The sequence below is a fragment of the Protopterus annectens genome, chromosome 4.part0 (assembly GCF_019279795.1).
Source record: "Protopterus annectens isolate FY-2018-M chromosome 4.part0, PAN1.0, whole genome shotgun sequence".
Lineage (NCBI taxonomy): Eukaryota > Metazoa > Chordata > Ceratodontiformes > Protopteridae > Protopterus > Protopterus annectens.
Window position 1 is genome coordinate 97027282 of NC_056733.1, and position 17775 is coordinate 97045056.

Below are 17775 nucleotides of genomic sequence, written 5' to 3' on the forward strand. Positions count from 1 at the left end.
GATGACATGATCAACAGACCACGATGCTGTGCCAAAGATAGTCTGCACCTGATGCCCCTGGGATTCAGGTTACTGGCTAAGGCTCTTGCCACCCTTATAGTGCCTTTTTTAGGCAAAGTTCAAAGGACAAAACTACCACCATAACATGTACAAGCATGCAAAATCTGAAGGTAATGCTACTCAATGCTAGAAGTCTAAACCTCAAAATGCACTCTCTCGAGACACTCCTAAAAATGGAGAACATCGATATCTGTGCAGCAACTGAGACCTGGTTCAAGGCTCCAGAGAGCACCCCTGTAATACCAGGCTACAACTCTAACCACACTTTTTGGCCACCAAACCAGGACCGAAACACTAAAAGTGGAGGAGTGTCCATATTCACCAAGGATATTCACACTACCAGGCTAGTTGCCCAACGCAATGCGTCTGAAACTCTCCAGGTGCAACTAACACTAGGTAAGACTGCAATCCAAACTGTAGCTTGCTATAGATCCCCCATCATGCCCCAAGATTCTCACTACATCTTTCTAAACATACTGGAAAATATTAAGATACAACCAAACACCCTAATACTGAGTGATTTCAACTACCCTGCCATTAACTGGGAAAACTACTCATGTACCAACATCTTTGCCCAACGGTTCTTGGAATTCATAAATTCAAATGCCCTGGATCAACTAATCCATAGTCCCACCAGGGTCTCCAATATCCTAGACCTGGTCATTACGAACATGGGATATCGATGCTCCACACCTATGGTCACCTCCTCGTTGGTCAGGTCTGACCATAAGCTAATCACCCTTGACATCCACATCCCTCCCCCATCCCCCAGTAAGGAAACCTCCATAAAAAACTTCTCCAAAGCCAACGTCATGCTACTCAAGTCAGAAGTGACAAACTTCATGACACCCATGCAGAAGGGAACTGAAAGTTAGACTGCTGAATCCTACACTAAGGCACTGTACTAGCACATCCATTCATGGATGAATCATGCCATCCCAAATAGAACCAAAATGCTCTCCTTCAAAAAAAGAAAGCCAATCTGGTGGTCCCCTGCCATAAACAAACTTTACAACAAAAGGAAGAAACTGTTGTAGAAAAGAGGAAAATCACAGGATGCAAAAAACTCCCTTACCAGCCTCAGTAGAAGCTGAGATCCCTCATAAAATCCTCCAAAGCTAGTTATGAAAATAAAATTGCCCAATATTCCAAAGACAACCACCACACATTCTATAGCTATGTCAAGAATCTAAATGGCAATGCTCAGATCTGCTCTGAGCTACAACAGAATAGCATTAAATATACTGATCCCAAGGATATTGCCAATATCCTGGCAGATTGATTCAGTGCCAACTTCTCCCCCTCTCACCCCCTAAAGGGCCCATCTCAATACAGAAAGATTGCCACATTCCGGTAATAATGGCCACACAGGTAAAAACGCACTCTCCAAGGCTAAGACTACAGCATCCATGGGACCAGATGACATCCCGGGCTGTGCACTACATGAACTACAAAATGAACTGGCACCTCACCTAAGTGTCATGTTTAATTATAGCCTCACCTCAGGCTTCGTGTCCACTGAGTGGTGCACAGCTACAGTTATCCCACTCCACCTTGGATCCTGGGAACTACTGCCCCATCAGTCTGACGAGCCTGATCAGCAAGGCCATGGAACGTATTTTCATGGAACTTATAAACAAAGACATTGGCAACCTTCCAACACTGGACCCCATCCAGTTTGAGTTCGTGAAGGGCCGATCTTGTCTCCTGAACCTGATTGACTTCTTTGAATCAGTCTCCAGAGCTGTGGATGAGGCTAAGATGGCCCACACAGCCTATCTGGACCTCACCAAGGCCTTCAACACCATCCCCCACTCTGGAATCATAGATAGACTTACTAAGCTGGGCATTAATCCCTACGTCACTTGATGGGTTGCCAACTGGCTTACTGACAGAGCCCACACTGTAAAAGTAGCCAACTCCAAATCCAGCTCCAGACAAGTGACAAGTGGAGTACATCAGGGTTCAGTCCTGGGACTACTCTAGTTTGGCATCTACTTCTCTGAAGTACAGGCCAACACTAAGGGACTCTAGCTAACAAAGTTTGCAGATGACTGCAAACTGGGAGCCATTATTGAATCCCCAAATGATGTGGATATTCTACAAAAGGGCCTTACAGAAACAGATGCTTGATGCCAGAGACATGGGCTCAAGCTCAATGCCAAGAAATGTATAGTTATCTCCTTTGGGAAAAAAACATGTACCCATGAATTACCACATAGGTGGCAGTACACTAAACACCAAAAGTGTGATAAGAGACTTAAGGGCACAGGTGGACAGTGGTCTCACCTTTGATAACCACATCGCCACAACAGTCAGGAAATACTTCTATGTGGCACACCTCATCACCAAGGGCTTTTCATCCAGAAAAAAGAAGGTCATTGTCCTACTATACTCATCCCTCATTAGCCCCATTATAGAATACAATGCCCCATTTGGTATGTGCCTCTCAAGACATCTGCAACAACTGGAAAGGCCACAGAAATACCTCACTAAAAGAATCACAGGCCTAAAGCAGATGCTCTATGCTAACCATCTAAAAAAAACTCCAGCTATATTCTGTCACTTATTGGCTACTCCGAGACAATCTTTGCTTAACATACAAGGCCATGTCAAACCCAGAGCTGTTGGACATGCTACACTTAAAGAAATCCCAATCCCTCAGAGCCACATGCTCCAGTGATCTAAACCTTGTCATCACAATGAACAAAACATGCTGGAGGGATAGGTTCCTGACCCAGAGACTCCCCAGACTCTGAAATAGACTGCCCATACATGCCAAGCAGACCACCTCTTTGGCCCTCTTCAAAAGGAACCTTGACGATTGTATGGGAGATAGAAAATTCACCCCGGGGATCACATCAGTGGCCCTGCTAGACAGGGGTCCAGGGAAGTAAATATTGCGGGAAGAAATAACCAGGGAACTGTATAGGCCATAGGGCCGATAGCCTAGTACCAACCTATGAACCTATGAAGCTATGCAGTTCACCTGCTTAGGATGTAATTGACATGATTTAAAAGCCCTACTTTACTGCCCAGTGTGGCGCTATGTGCACCATCATACAGCATAGCTTATACAAAACTGTATATTATTAATTAAATATATCTGGTTTCCATTCATAGCTAGCTACGTCATGACTGTGATGTGGGTGGGCTGATCACGCAAACATGTTAAGTTATGCCCAAACCATTTGTGCTGTGCAAACATGTGCATTGAGCTCAAAATATCCTAAAAAGTGCCATGACACACCCTCCTGATGTCATCCACATCCAGTGGGAATATAAACACCGTGTAGGAGCATGAACAAAGTGGATATGCATGCACGGTTGCTCCCTTTAGCGATTCAACACATCCATGGCATTTACCCTTCATTTGCATAATATTCATGCTGACAGCCTAGAAACTACACAATTCATGGCCGTGTAAGCTGGGTAACAGCACGGATGCACAACTGTACAGAACCAACACAAAGTCTGACAGTACATTTCACTAAAGTACATTATAAGTGTTATTTTACAAATGTTTATTTTATTTTTATGTTAAGCATGTTTGTGCAATGCGGAGCATAGCTCAAACCATGTGGAAATTAATACAAACAATTATTAATCTTACATAATCCCTTCTGTTTTCAGACATCCACAATGTATGTTTTGAACATTTATGTATGTGATCTTACCTTTTCAGGGGAATTATGTCCATATTTGTGGGCTTTTATATCCTCTTCATTCAGTGTAGACATCTGTACGTGGAAAGTTTTCATGTACACTGCTAACATGGACACAGAGTCTACACAGATGCACTATGGCTTGTTGGATCACTTTACCTGGTTAATCTGCATAAAATCCAGCTAATTAAGACAACATTTGCATTGCACAAAAGGTTCCCTAGTTGCTTGTGCTTGCTTGCTGCTACACAGTTTACTGAATCTAAAACTGTTTACACCCATGTACACATTGTGCAGTGATGCACACACGATAAAAAGTTTTGTGTTAGCTTTATTGAATTTCCCTGCCCATCTTATAAGTACTAAATATTATATTAAAACACATGTAGGTGATTTGATTCTGAGAACAGGAATATTTAGCAAGATTTGACTTAATTTACTATTTCACAGGGAACAGAAACTGAAGTTATAATTCAATAAAGGTGTTTTAAAAAAGTGGAAAAAGGAAGATGAAGATGGGGTTTAATAACAACACAGTACATAAATATGTAGATTTGTTTTGACAGATGACATATTTCAGAGGGAAGTTGTTAGGCATAGGCAAACAGGTTATTATTTCATGTGACTATGTAATGTGCATCTATCTCTTTTAAATAGATTTTCATATGCATTTTTTCTACAATGTGACTCAGACGTCATACTGAGTGTTGTTGTTTGTCTTTCGGCTTTTCCCGGTTAGGGGTTGCCACAGCGGAACTCTGGTCTGGTAATGATTGGCAGTAGATTTTCATGAACGTCGAGGTGCCAGCTCAACGTTCAACCTTCAACGAAGGCACACCCATTTACGCATGTCTTTCAAATGCCCAGCCAACTGCAGGGAGGACATGCAGACTCCACACAGAAGGCACTCCCCGCACTCCAGCCGAGAATTGAACGGGAGAGCCTCTTGCTGAGAGGCAACAATGCTACCACTGCACCACCGGGGATACGTCATGCTGAGTGTAAGAAGTGGAATAAATGTCTTTATCATTTAATTACCTGGAGCTGTACTGAACAAGTGCTGAATATCACAGTTTCTTCTTTAAGTCAAATCTTCTTGCACCTCTCAGAATAAAAGTCTTTACTCATCAGAGCTTTGGTAAATGTGGTTTATTACATAGTAGCAGCATACAGTGGAGGTAGATGCAATAATTTAACAAGGTCCGAACAGATCTTATACAAGTTATTTCCTTTTCTCTGTAATATTAGAATTAAGACAAACTGCACTGTTTTTTGTAGTTTCTGGACTTTAACCACTTCTACTTATAATACTCAGGCTGCAAAATTGTGATAAAATGAATCTCCTCAAACTTGGGCTGACTGTGTGGAACATTTCTCTACTAGAGAATTAGAAACATTTAACTAGGTCATTCTGACGTTTAGCTCTAACTCTAAATGTCTTGTCCATTTGTAAATACATTTCCATTTAATGTACCCTGCTGTTTCAGTTTAATTGCCATTAATGCACGTTTCCAGTTTGTTGTCTTTAGTTTGCCTCTTACACTTCTCCTACCTCGGTTAGCTGCTTAGATATTTCTGTGCTATACCTGTTCCAGTATACTGTCAAGACTTGTCCTGCTTGCATACAGGCCTTGTTCTCAATGTGTAGTAGGTATCCATTATTTCTTACTAGCAGTCTGGTTAATCATGCTCATATGTTTGTCACAGTATCAAAAATGTTGAACTTGGTATTAATACTTGTTTAAGCCGTGCTTTTGTAGGCTTACCAGTCTTGGGTTTGTTATCACATAGTTACCAATTGCAACCATTTTGATCCTTTTTTAATGTGCATTGGAGATAGTAAGGTTCATAATTAAGTACTAGGCTAACTGCTCTTGTAGGCTGTTTTAAGCCTATCCAATTTTCCTTTGAAAGGTGAGAATCAAACCCTGTACCTTGTGTATGTGAGGTAATCACCTTAACTGATATGCTAATCCCCCAGTAGCTGCAAAATCACACAGACTGTTTGATTGTCTTCTAACTTTAGAGTCTGCAATCTATGTTAACAAGTGGGGCATTTTCAAACAGAAGTGAAACATTGAATACAATCGGTGAAGTCCTAATGAGCACTAAAACATAACTCATTTATTATTATTAGTTTATATAGGGTAGAGCACTGATCATTTCCAGACTCAGCCCAACAGCATTGTCTGGTTAAGTGACTTGGTTAGAGTCACACAGATAGGAATGGAAGCTGAGGGAATCAAACCTTGTATCACCGGACCACAGGAAACAGCTTGTTAACATATCCTTAATCCTCTAAGACAACTGCTAGACAATTAGCCAAGCATCCCAAGAACATCATCTTAAAATGCCTGAAATTTGTCATATGACATTCACAGTAAGGAATAACTCCCTCTGCTCTAATAAAATAAGTTTAATAAACTGAGTTGGCAATTTTGTAATTGTACACATGCAGAAGTATAAACAATATCTCCTAATGGTTTCTTTTCTGTAGTTGTGTTGATTATAAACAGATATTAAATTTTCATGTATATCAAAATCTGTTCATGACAGGATTATAGACAATTACTTATAAACTGTCTATTGTTTGTGAATGCTAAGGCAATATTAAGGGAACAACTTTATCTAGTTATAAACTAGTAAGGGTAGCTTATGATTGTGTACTAAATGTAGATAAAACAATGCATGAAGTATTTCTACTAACAGCTCACATATTAATGCAGAAACATATCAGTGACAGGATAAGCAAAATAATTTAATAATGGAAATGCATACCTTTATAACTGAGGACTACACAGAAGCTAGTCATGTGTTATTTTATATGAAGGATAACAGCTAAGGCACTGAGCGGTAGTGAGCTAGTAATGCAACCTGTTTACTTATATTATTTCTTCTTGCCATCTTGTTTTGGTAACCGTTGTTATAACAGTGCCCTTGATCTCTCATACCCAGAATGTAGGGAATTAGCATCAAAACTGGTGTGAAAGTAGAAAATGGAATAACCTAGAACATTGATGTGAGTTTCCAGGTTCACCAGTGGTATATCAGACACTGTCAGTACAGTACCCTGCTGATAGCGCCACATCACAGACAGGCTGTCCCAGAATGCAACACACTCTTAAATCCATAGGACTTTACTGAGACATCTGGCATACATTCCCAAGGTTACCTTTGATGCACCTGATAAAATTCATGCAGTACAGCCACACTCCATCAGGTTCTTACACCTGATTTTGGAATGACAGAAAGTAGTCAGCAAAAAAAAATGTTTCTAGTCTGCAAATTGGTACCTCAGTCCTATAAATCATTAGCAGTTCTTTGTAAATGATGTATAGAAGCTAGTGTTTAAACATTATAGGATATATAAATAAATGGATGGATATGTCAATGTGTTTAGGTTCTCTTCATAAACACTTCCCAGCCTGACCATATGGCATAGCAAAACTAAACTTTATTGGTTGTATATTTATTTATTTTTGTTAGCTTGGTAGTCCCCCCCCACCAAGTTTAATAATGCACCTCGTCTTCAGCAGAAGAGGAACAAAATGACATTGGTTAATGTCTCAGCCAGTGTGATATATATTTCCTTAGGTAGAGTTCTTTGGTGTTCACACATTTCAGTGAAACATATTTCATCAATCACATCTTTATCAAGCTTCAGTTTACCAATTCATTGTTCCCCAAGCCCCAGACCCCAGCCCCAAATGTCTTGTGCAATAACAGAGTTCAGAGACTTGTATTCTGCTAGTATCAAAGATGCAGTGGGACCTTCCAGAATGAACCTGTAAAATATTTCTTTGAAAACGATATTTTCCAAGTAATAATTGTTTGCTCAGTCTAAAATACTTGCAATATGCAGAACATTTAGAGAATAATGCATATGAAGTAATCCTGCTGTGTGTCCTATTTCTAACAGGAAATTCTTCAGAATTTGTATACCAAAGTATCATCTTGCTGATCTGTAAGAGCTCATAGTTCCGGGAAACAGACTGTCTGACACATGCTGTATTGTGTTACCTTTTCATTTGCTTGATTTATTTCAGAAATGTGGTTCTGCTGTGACAGACAAAGGCAGTGGCGGTTTATTTGCAGATATGTATCTAACTCAGTCATATAGTGCTGCATGCTGACGTTTCTCATGTGGCACCCACTAGCTCCTGTTTAAATAGTCTGGATAATGCTGGAATAGCTCAGGTTTTGGGTGGACGTTGTGCTGCTTCTCTTTTCTTTCCTGTGGAAACAAACAAACAGATAATTACAGATTTGTTATACAGATACTGATAATCTAGGTATTGTGACACAGACACGTTTTTAGTGATGTTAAGGCAACTGCAAAACTGTTTGGTTTTAAATGGTTTCAAAAAATCTTAATCAAGATAAAACTACAAGTATATGAAAAAAAACAGATTTTCTTTCTGCATTTTTGTTTACTGAGATGTCACATGACTGAGTAGGAGTCTATAAATGGTTAATCAGATGTGAAACCTCATCTACCATTAAAAAATGCTTACAATAATTTTAGAGGCATAATAAGCCCCCCCCCCCGATAATGTGACAGGTTCTAATTGTCATTTTCAGAGAAACAAGAGCCCCCACAACTTAGTTTTATTATTTCTGTGCTTCTGAGGTACATTTAAATGATATAATATGCATCTTAGTTCTTCTAATACAAAAATACAGGTTGATGTATGTCCACAATATCTCTAAAGTGCAAAAGCTCCATCTTGCAATCAACATTATACATGCAGCCTATAAAATTAAATGAAATAAATAATCAAAACAAAATTCTAGATTTCAGCTAGAGAATATGACTAAAACTGAAATACCATGTGGATATATATGGATATACAACACATGAATATGCATGTGTATAGGCGTTATCCAGCTGGATGAATTCTCCTTTTCATTGAAGACAAAAAAGCCAGTACAAATAACCAAAATGTATTAAATGGAACTGTTCTGGCATTTTGTTTGTGTGAAATCATGGAACAGTGGAAACTGAGGAATTTGACCTTTCTGCATTGTATTATAATCTTGGTGTTGGCATATATAGGTTGTAGGGGGTGTGGGGGTGCAGGGATCCTCTGCAGCAAATAATGATTTTGTGTTTTTCTTTTGTTTTTCTTTTTGTTGATTTGTGCTTCAGGCATAAGTGCTCATTGAATTGTCTGTTGATGTTTGGAAGATTCAACCTTTCAAAATATAATCATGTGTGTGTGAGTGAAAACTGATATACGTATCTCCTTATTTATCTCTCTCTCTCTCTCTCTCTCTATATATATATATATATATATATACATACAGGTATACATATATATCTATGTAGAAACCTAAATCCAGCAAAAATATATATGGAAATTACAAGCTTATAAAATATACAACAAAATAATATGTAATAGTTTTCATGACAGATCACATTCAAAAGTTCATTTAAACAGGTGAGCACACACATTATATGTGTTAAATGTGAAATTACTTCACAGAGGTACTTTGACAAGAAGAAGCATTGCAGGCTTAGGAACTGAATTGCAAAATTGTCATGGCACAGCTCAATAACTCAGAGAAACTGAGACATAAAGAGATTAATTTATACTAAGAAGTAAAAAGTTACTGCATTATCCTGTATGGAAAAAGACATCGAGCATTCTCATGCCGAAATGTTCATTACATTCAGTAATGGGTCTGATAAGATATGAATAAAGGGTAATTAAGACTTCTCTGGATCTAGTAAAGCTACCTTTAAAAATTAGATGATCCAGATAAAAAGCTTTCCAAACTATTGCATTGACATGATGGTCAAATGAAAATGCATTAGCAACTAGAGTACCCAGATTCCTTGCAAAAGTCTCTAATTGGAGAGGTGTATCACCTTTAAGGAAAATGAGACTGCCTTGCTTATCAAAATGAATTATGTTACATTTTTTTTACTTTTAATTTGAGACCATTGTCCTTGCACCATTTGTTAACATGGTCTAACACATGTTGGAGCAACTGTGAGTCAGTTGAAGATCAAATAACTACACCCAGTTTAGAGATGTCTTTAAACTTATTTAACCATGGGACAGGAGTGATGGATGAAGGTCTAAGAAAAACATGCTAAATAGAAGAGAGCCTGATAGTACACCGCTATTAACATTTTTTGCTTTCATAAGGGGCCCCTGTGACTCTAGCCACATGGGTTCTGTCAGACAACCAGTTAGTTATCCATCACACAACATAAGGATTAACATTCAGATTTACAAGTCTACCATTAATGCTTGCTTGGTGGTATAGTATCAAAGGTCTGGATATGCTGTATGACCATGACTACCATCAACTGCTTTAGTTACTTTTTCAGATAAATTAATGAGATTAAAAAGGCAGGATCTTCCTTTGACAAAGCCAAATTGACGAAGGCCTAGGGTAAAGAAATTTTCAATGTCCAGACTACTGAAATCTGAGATAATGCATGAACTCCATAGCTTCACATATGAGGATAATCAGACTAATGGGTGTATAATTATTAAGCTCCATGGTTGGTCCATCCTTGTGTAATGGCATTATAATGGCTGTTTTCCAGGTGTTTGGAATATAACCAGTGGACAGGGTTAGATTAAAGAAGATAAGTAGGGTTTCAGAAAAGCGATATTTGTCACTGATGTAATGATATCAGACAGTTTAAGAACATTAAAGAAAGGGTTACTAAATACCAATTGTAGTAATTGCCTAGGTTAACAATGTCTGAGAGAGGTTAATTTTAATTAGAATTGTTTAAAAGTTTAATTTGAGTCATGGGAGACTAATGAGCCAGTGGTAAAAATTACTATAGTATATTGGTTTTCTATTACTTATAGTACTGAAGTCAGCTATTAGAAGATAAACCAGTTTTTATGGACAAAAGAAGTACAAATATTAGATCTTTGTTAGCAGCAAAACTGCACGAAAATAAAGAAGGAGACCAAATTAAGATCCATGTGGATTTTATAACTAGTTAAGAGTCCTATGTTTGTTGGTGCTTAGTCACTTACATAAAATTTTGCATTGGGTGATTATTATAACTGTAACTTGGAAAAGGTGGTTTATGGGGCTACATGTATTACGCATTATGATCTTTATATAAATTATCACATATGAAACAATGGCAAGTGCACATGCATTTATTGAAAAGAAAACAAATCAGTGTAAGATTTTCCATTGATGCTGGTATGCAGTATGCATATATACAATCTTTTTAATAATTTTCATTTAGTCCAGCATTACATAATTTGCTCAATTCCTGACTTCCCTTAAACCTCGTTCTTCTTCCTGAACATTATTCTGTATGTATTATTCCCAGAAATTGCATTTATTTCTATGTAGGCTGCTCCTTCCCTTCTCTAAATATCCCACTTCCAGTTCTTTTATTTCCTTTATGATATTCAAAATTTAAATTAGTTTACTTATTGAATTTGTTTAATGGGCTAGGAGTGCTGATCATTTGTGACCATTTTCAGTCTCAGCCTTGGTGTAAATATACACAAACTTTCTGTGAAGTTACTAAGGTACATAAGAGATATGATTAAATCCAAACCATAACATGATCCAAATAAAAAAGGTGCATTTTTTCAATTTACAAATAATTTTGAGTACAAAATCTTATTGGATACATTGAGAGTTTGGACGTGAGTGATAAGGAAAGGAGGGATTTCAAACTAGGGGGACGAGAGATAGACAAGGATAAGTGAGAAACTGAAGTAGGAATCATGTTATGTGTTCTTCTGGGAAGCAGTAGCATTTAGACTAGATGAACTAATGCATGCACTTAAATAATTACAATATTTAGTGTTATAGACTTCTTTTACTTCAGAAAATGTATATTAATTCAGATTATGTTATTCTGTCAATGTCACAAGTTCATTGCACTAATATTTTAAAAGTGTCTCTGATAGTCCCTAACTATTGCTGGATTTGTCCCTGATTCTGTTGAGGTTTGATCCTGATTGGTTGAGAGCTATAAAGAGATGTGTTTTTAGAAGGTACAATTTTGAAAAACATGAGGTACCCTTAGGAAAGAGAGGCAGACAGACAGATAGGGTTAGGAATAGAGAAAGCATAGTCAGAGGAGTGCACTTTGTATTAAGGGGGATAACATGAGGGAAAGAGAATGGCTGAGGTTCCAGAGGTTATAAGAGGGAACAGACCAAATTACTTTAAAGGTTAGAGGTGGCACTGAGTGTTTGTGAAGGCGGGTATAGCTGTAATGCCAGGAGGACATCTGTCTTTGCTTAACAAGAAGTCATTTAGCTTCATGTATAGGAATGTAGTGGTTTTCAAGCTTTGGGGAATATGTAATGAATCCACAAATTTTGTTAGAGATGGTTTGAAAGGCAGATGAGTTTTTGGCTGAGGCTGCTAGAACCAGGGTGTGCTCATATTCTAGCTGGGGGAGGAGTAGGACAGAAAGGGGGATAATTTTTGTTTTCCATTTTCTAGAAGTTTTTTTTTGGCAGTCAATAACATTAAATTTAGTAAGGATTTACAATGTATAGGCAATTCAGACCCTATATCCCAACTCAAAAGCATCATTTCCTTAGCTACAATCAGTTGATCTTTTGTCATTGTTGACAGAGTACTAAGGAAGGGATTGTATATACATTCAAAAAAAAAAAAAACAGGCTGCAAGTTTCTCTATTGCTCTCTCTCTCTCTCCAAGCCCACCTTTGGAATTTGCTCTCTACCTGTAGAAAAAACTTCTGAAGTCTGCTTGAAGTATAAACATGCATACATAAAAACTTCCATGCAAAAATCCTAAACCTTCTAAACTTTGTTTCATACTTGAGAGCCCCACAGATATTCTCCCATTGTTTTTTTTTTTGTAAATTGCCTTTTTGTTCTCTTTCCAAAGACTTTTCTGGTTTCCACTAACTGACTCTTATAGTTATCATGCAATATTTTTATGCCTTACTAATTATCCCTTTTTAACAGCTACTTCTCTTCTGTTCTAGACTGAACATAGAGCTCTACCAGAGCTGGTCTTTCACTTAGTACTCCCCAATCTTTTTCCCTTTTACTTAGTACTCCCCAAACTTTTTCCCTTTTACTTAGTACTCCCCAATCTTTTTCCCTTTTACTTAGTACTCCCCAGTCTTTTTCCCTTTCACTTAGTACTCCCCAATCTTTTTCCCTTTCACTTAGTACTCCCCAATCTTTTTCTCTTTCCTTATACTCTTGTTATCAGTCCTTGGTAGGGCAGGCAGTCTCTAACCTCAGTACAAATGTCTGCTTAGCCTCATCCCATTGTATTACTTTGCTAATTTCCTCCAGTAAATTCAAGCCCATTCTTGCCTATTCCCTATACCGCTACTTGCAGTGATCCATATTGATGAAATCTCCTTTGATCATTCCAATGTTAGCTTATTTCTTAGAATACTTTCAGTTACTTTAAGAATACAATATTCGGTATGGTTGCTGTTATTCTCCTCAGGGACCTGCATTCAAAATAACATTCTTTCTTTATTTCTTGATCTCCCTTCCCTAATTCATCGTCATCATCAATCCATTCCAATTTTATTTATAACCTTCTGCTTGAATGATGTATATGAGCCTTAACTGTCTGTCTGTAAAGTATCCATTCAAATCATGTAATCCTAGATCACCTTGCTCTGTGGGGAGCATCTACTTCTTCCGCTTAACCATTACTCTGTTCTCCTCCCAAATAAATTCCTTTAACTGTGTATATCATCCTCAATTTCTGCTTTCTTCTGGTTGGTAAAAATATGCTCGAGCTGATGTAACACTAAAGGTACTAAAACCGTTTTCACTACTTGCATGTTGTTATTCATATCCATAATCAAGAGCTTTCAGATTAATAGCTTTTGCATCATCTTTTATTTAGTCTGTTTTCATATACCCTTAGCTGCCATAGCAAAATCTTTTTTAAAAATTTCACCCAAATACTTCATCCTTTAATGTCCCCATAATTATGTGTATTGCTGAACAATTTAATGTGTGGTTACATAGTTAACTGCTATAGTCATTGCTTTATCTTCATTTATTTTATATTCCCTAAAGATCTGAAACTATCTTAAAGTGGGCCATAACACCAACATTTCCTTTTCTTGATTTATCGAAAAGAATATAATACCATCTGCAAATGCATGCAGTGTTTCTTGATTATCATACCAGTTATACTCTTGAATTTGTAAATCCCTTATTTTCTTTGTTAATAGCTATAAATAGCAAAATAACAAGGGAAAGGGACTCCTCCTTCCCTTTTTTTTTTTTTACTTATTCTCAGAGAAGAAGAATTCCCAATTAATCCTTATAACCCCTTCCTATATATTCTTATCATTTTTTTTATCACAGGGGAACGCACTATCATTCATTCCCTTACATAATATATTTTCGATTCTTTTTTGAATGCTTTCTGTGCATGCATACCCATCAATGGCATTTTCTAACATTCTGCTTCTCTCTGAATCATCACTGTTTTATTAATGTTGTGAAATGTTTGCCTTCTCACAACAAAACCACATTGATATATGTCACAATTTTGGCAAAAGCTTTGCCATTCTGATAGCTTGTATGGACATAAATACTTTATAGTCAAGGTTTAAAATTGAAATGATTCTGTATGAAGCTGGGACCGAAGACACTTTGCCTTCTTTGGGTAATTCAGCTACTACACTGTTCCCCCAAGATCCTGGTACTCTTCTTTTTAAAAGTATTGTTAAACAAAGCCTTCCAGAAGTTTATTGCTCTCTTTCCTCCTAAGTTACAAACATCCAGATTACTATCTTCTGTTCCTGGATTCTTCTCTATTGATTGATTATCCATTAGCATTTTATTTCATCTCTTCCTATGTTAGCTATTAATTGTTGATCCCCATGCTCCTATAATCTTGGGATAATTAACTCTTCCATTAATATTTCTGTTGTGCCTTTTCATGGTTTCCCCATTCCTCTGCTTTATAAAAAAATGTTCATAAAATTTCTGAAATATTTCTAAGACCTCTATAGGATCTCTGGTTATTTTTATTATCATTTTGGCTTTCCAAGTTTGCTAACAGCCCTTTCCACTTTCTGTTGCCTAGGATATTGTGCTAAAAGATGTTGTGCTATGGAGTTGATATAAAAATACTTGCTTAATGGCAAGCTTTCTAAACTCATGTAGATTATCCACATACTGTTTTGTTTTTCCTTTAACACTCTGCAGTTGTTTGTCTTTTGGTTCCTTGAGATTCTCCTTCTTCTGCAATACTTTAACCTTTGCCATTCTCTGTTAATAACTCCTATTAATGATTTCACATCTCTTTCTCTTTTATTTCTACCATGTTTTTAAATGCTATTTTCACTTTATCTTGTTCCCTAGCTATCCATTCTGAAGAAATTTCCATCTTCCATAATACATTTTTGAAACATTTCAACTACCCATTCCTTACATTTCTCTGTCTATAATAGATAAGTAGGAAATCACCAGCATCTCATATTTACTTTATTACCCTGCATTTTTATCTTTGTATTGGTGCATGATCTAAAATAGTTTTCAGATGGGCCTCAAAACTTTCATTTAAATACATATGCTTGCAGGAGTTCCAATAACATAACTACAGAAACAATAATCCTGGGTGATGTTAACATAAATTGGCTTGATTTCCCCCCACCCCCACCAACATCAACTTATATAAATGCAGCCAGCTCATAGATGACATTACCAGACCTAGCAAAAATAACAGCTATGGTATAGTCTTAGATTGGATCATGGTCTCTGACCCCAATAAAGTAACCACTGCAGGAATCCTCCCAGATAGCATCTGTGACCACTTGCCAGCATTTGTAATACGCAGAACCACAATAGAAATTCACAAACATCAATACAAATATACTATAGACTTATCTCAGTTCTCGCCTGTAACATTTAACGGCATCCTACGAAACATTAATTGATAACCCCTTAAAACACTCCCTCTAGACAACGCAGTACAACAGTTCAATTCTTCATTCCTTAAAATTCTGAATACCCAAGCACCCCTCCGGTTAAAATGCATAAAATCCTTGCATGCCCCATGGCTCACTAGAGCCACTAAAGTGAACATGGTCACCAGGGACAAAGCCTGGAAACTGGCAAAAGCACAAAAAACCCTCTGACCTCATAACTACAGACACCTCTGCAACCAACTAAAGTGCCAAATCTTTAGGGATAAGAAAGAATACTATCATACCTTAGAAAAGCAACATAAGCTTAACCCTAAACATTTCTGGAGCTCTATCTACAGACTTCTACACCCAGGGTCAGAGACTAACCCCTGTCCAGACCCTGGCAAAAACCCTGTAGAAATTGCCGCACTTTTCAACACATATTTTATTGATGCTATACCCAATCTCACTACCGCCTTCCCTCCAACTACACCTAACCAAGCCACCAGCCACTAACAGCTCTCCTGACCATTCTCCCAACTTCCCTCTAGCTCCTATTCCCACAGACATAGTAAAGAAAATGCTTCTGAAACTGAAACCTTGCACAAATGCCTCGACAGCCTGCCCCCAGAATTCCTACAAAAAGCTGCAGATTCCATTGCATACCTCATCAGCATACTTCTTAACAGATCCATACAAGAGTCGTATGTTCCTTCCATCTAGAAAAAGGCATTTATTCTCCCACTCCATAAAGGTGGAAACATAGATATCTTCAACTTTCAGCCCATTGCCATCCTTTCTCCCATCTCAAAAATCCTTGAGAAATGGATCCACAGCCAGCTCCTTAGCTACCTACTTGACAACAACATACTATCTCCAACCCAACATGGCTTTAGACCAGGGCACAGTACCACTACAGCCCTTAACTCTTTCTGTGACACTATCAATCGGGCTCGTGACACCAGAAAACATGCCTTTTCTTTATTTCTCAATCTCTCCAAAGCCTTTGATACTATCTCTCATCCACTCCTTAGAAAACTATCCAACACAGGTATCTCTCCTTCTACTTTCCAACTACCTGTCAGACAGGCAATGAGCTACAAAATGGCTAAACTCCTTCTCTCCTTTCCTTACCACCTCCACAGGTGTTCCCCAAGGGTCCATCTTAGGCCCACTGCTTTTCAGCATTTTCATTAATGACTTCCATTCTACTCTCACTCAAGGAACAGTCATCCAATATGCAGATGACTCTACTATCATCTGTACTGCCAACTCCCCACACAAACTCCAGCAACTCACCCAAGCAGCCCTCAACACCACTGAAACATGGATGGCTAACAACTATTTAGCATTAAATCCAAAAAAAATACTAAACTCATGCTATTTATCCCCAAGAAATCCTGCAGCATAAGCAAAGACACTTTCACTATCCTCTCCCATGACAACACCTCTATAGAGGTTGTCACACATACCAAACTTCTAGGTGTTACTATAGATGAACACCTAACTTTCGACATACACATCCACAACAACATTAAAAAAGCACACCAGAAATTGGGCATGCTATATTGACACAAAACATTCCTCAATTATTCTTCCACACTAGCCCTTGCCTCCTCTTTCCTGCTCCCCTCTCTTCTCTATGGAGCTCCTCTTTTCACCAATATTCAGGCCAGTCTTAAATCCAAACTACACTCATGCTACAACAAAATAGCAAGATTTGTTACCAATAGTAAGCCCTTATCTCACCACTATTCCTCTCTTAGACTTTTGAACTGGCTAGAACTACCTCACCATCTATATTCAACTAACTACTGCCCATAAACTAATACGCAACCCTTCCAGTTGCCCACCCCTTTCTAACTTATTTACTCCATACCATCCTAACAGGCCCCTCTGATCAGAAAACCAGATCATGTTAAGTTGTCAATCTCGCCTTCATTCTTGCTTGATGGGTTCGGAGCCGATCCTCGGCTCCGACTCGGCACTTTGCTAAGCTCGAGAGTCACTTTTACCAGCTCGAGGCAGCCCCATATCCCATGATGCAAGGCGGTAAGTACCCAGATCTCGTTTGCCGCTTTGCTGATGAGGTCCTCCTTTTACCAGCTCCTGGTAAGTGTTTTATATTAAACTGTCTTTACCCCTTTTCACTTTTAAACCTTATATCTAACGTT

At 38.0% G+C, this 17775-nt stretch overlaps 1 long non-coding RNA gene across 2 annotated transcripts in view; it reads right to left on the reverse strand.

Moving 5' to 3' along the window:
• LOC122799212 overlaps positions 1-17775 on the reverse strand; it is a 257011-nt gene that overhangs the window by 32947 nt on the left and 206289 nt on the right. Inside the window, exon 2 of one of the 2 annotated variants that reach the window (XR_006364440.1) lies at positions 6504-7959. This is a non-coding gene — a long non-coding RNA (uncharacterized LOC122799212). Of the gene's footprint in view, positions 1-5258; positions 7960-17775 lie in introns of those variants that run through there. The other variant, XR_006364441.1, reaches the window with a different exon arrangement.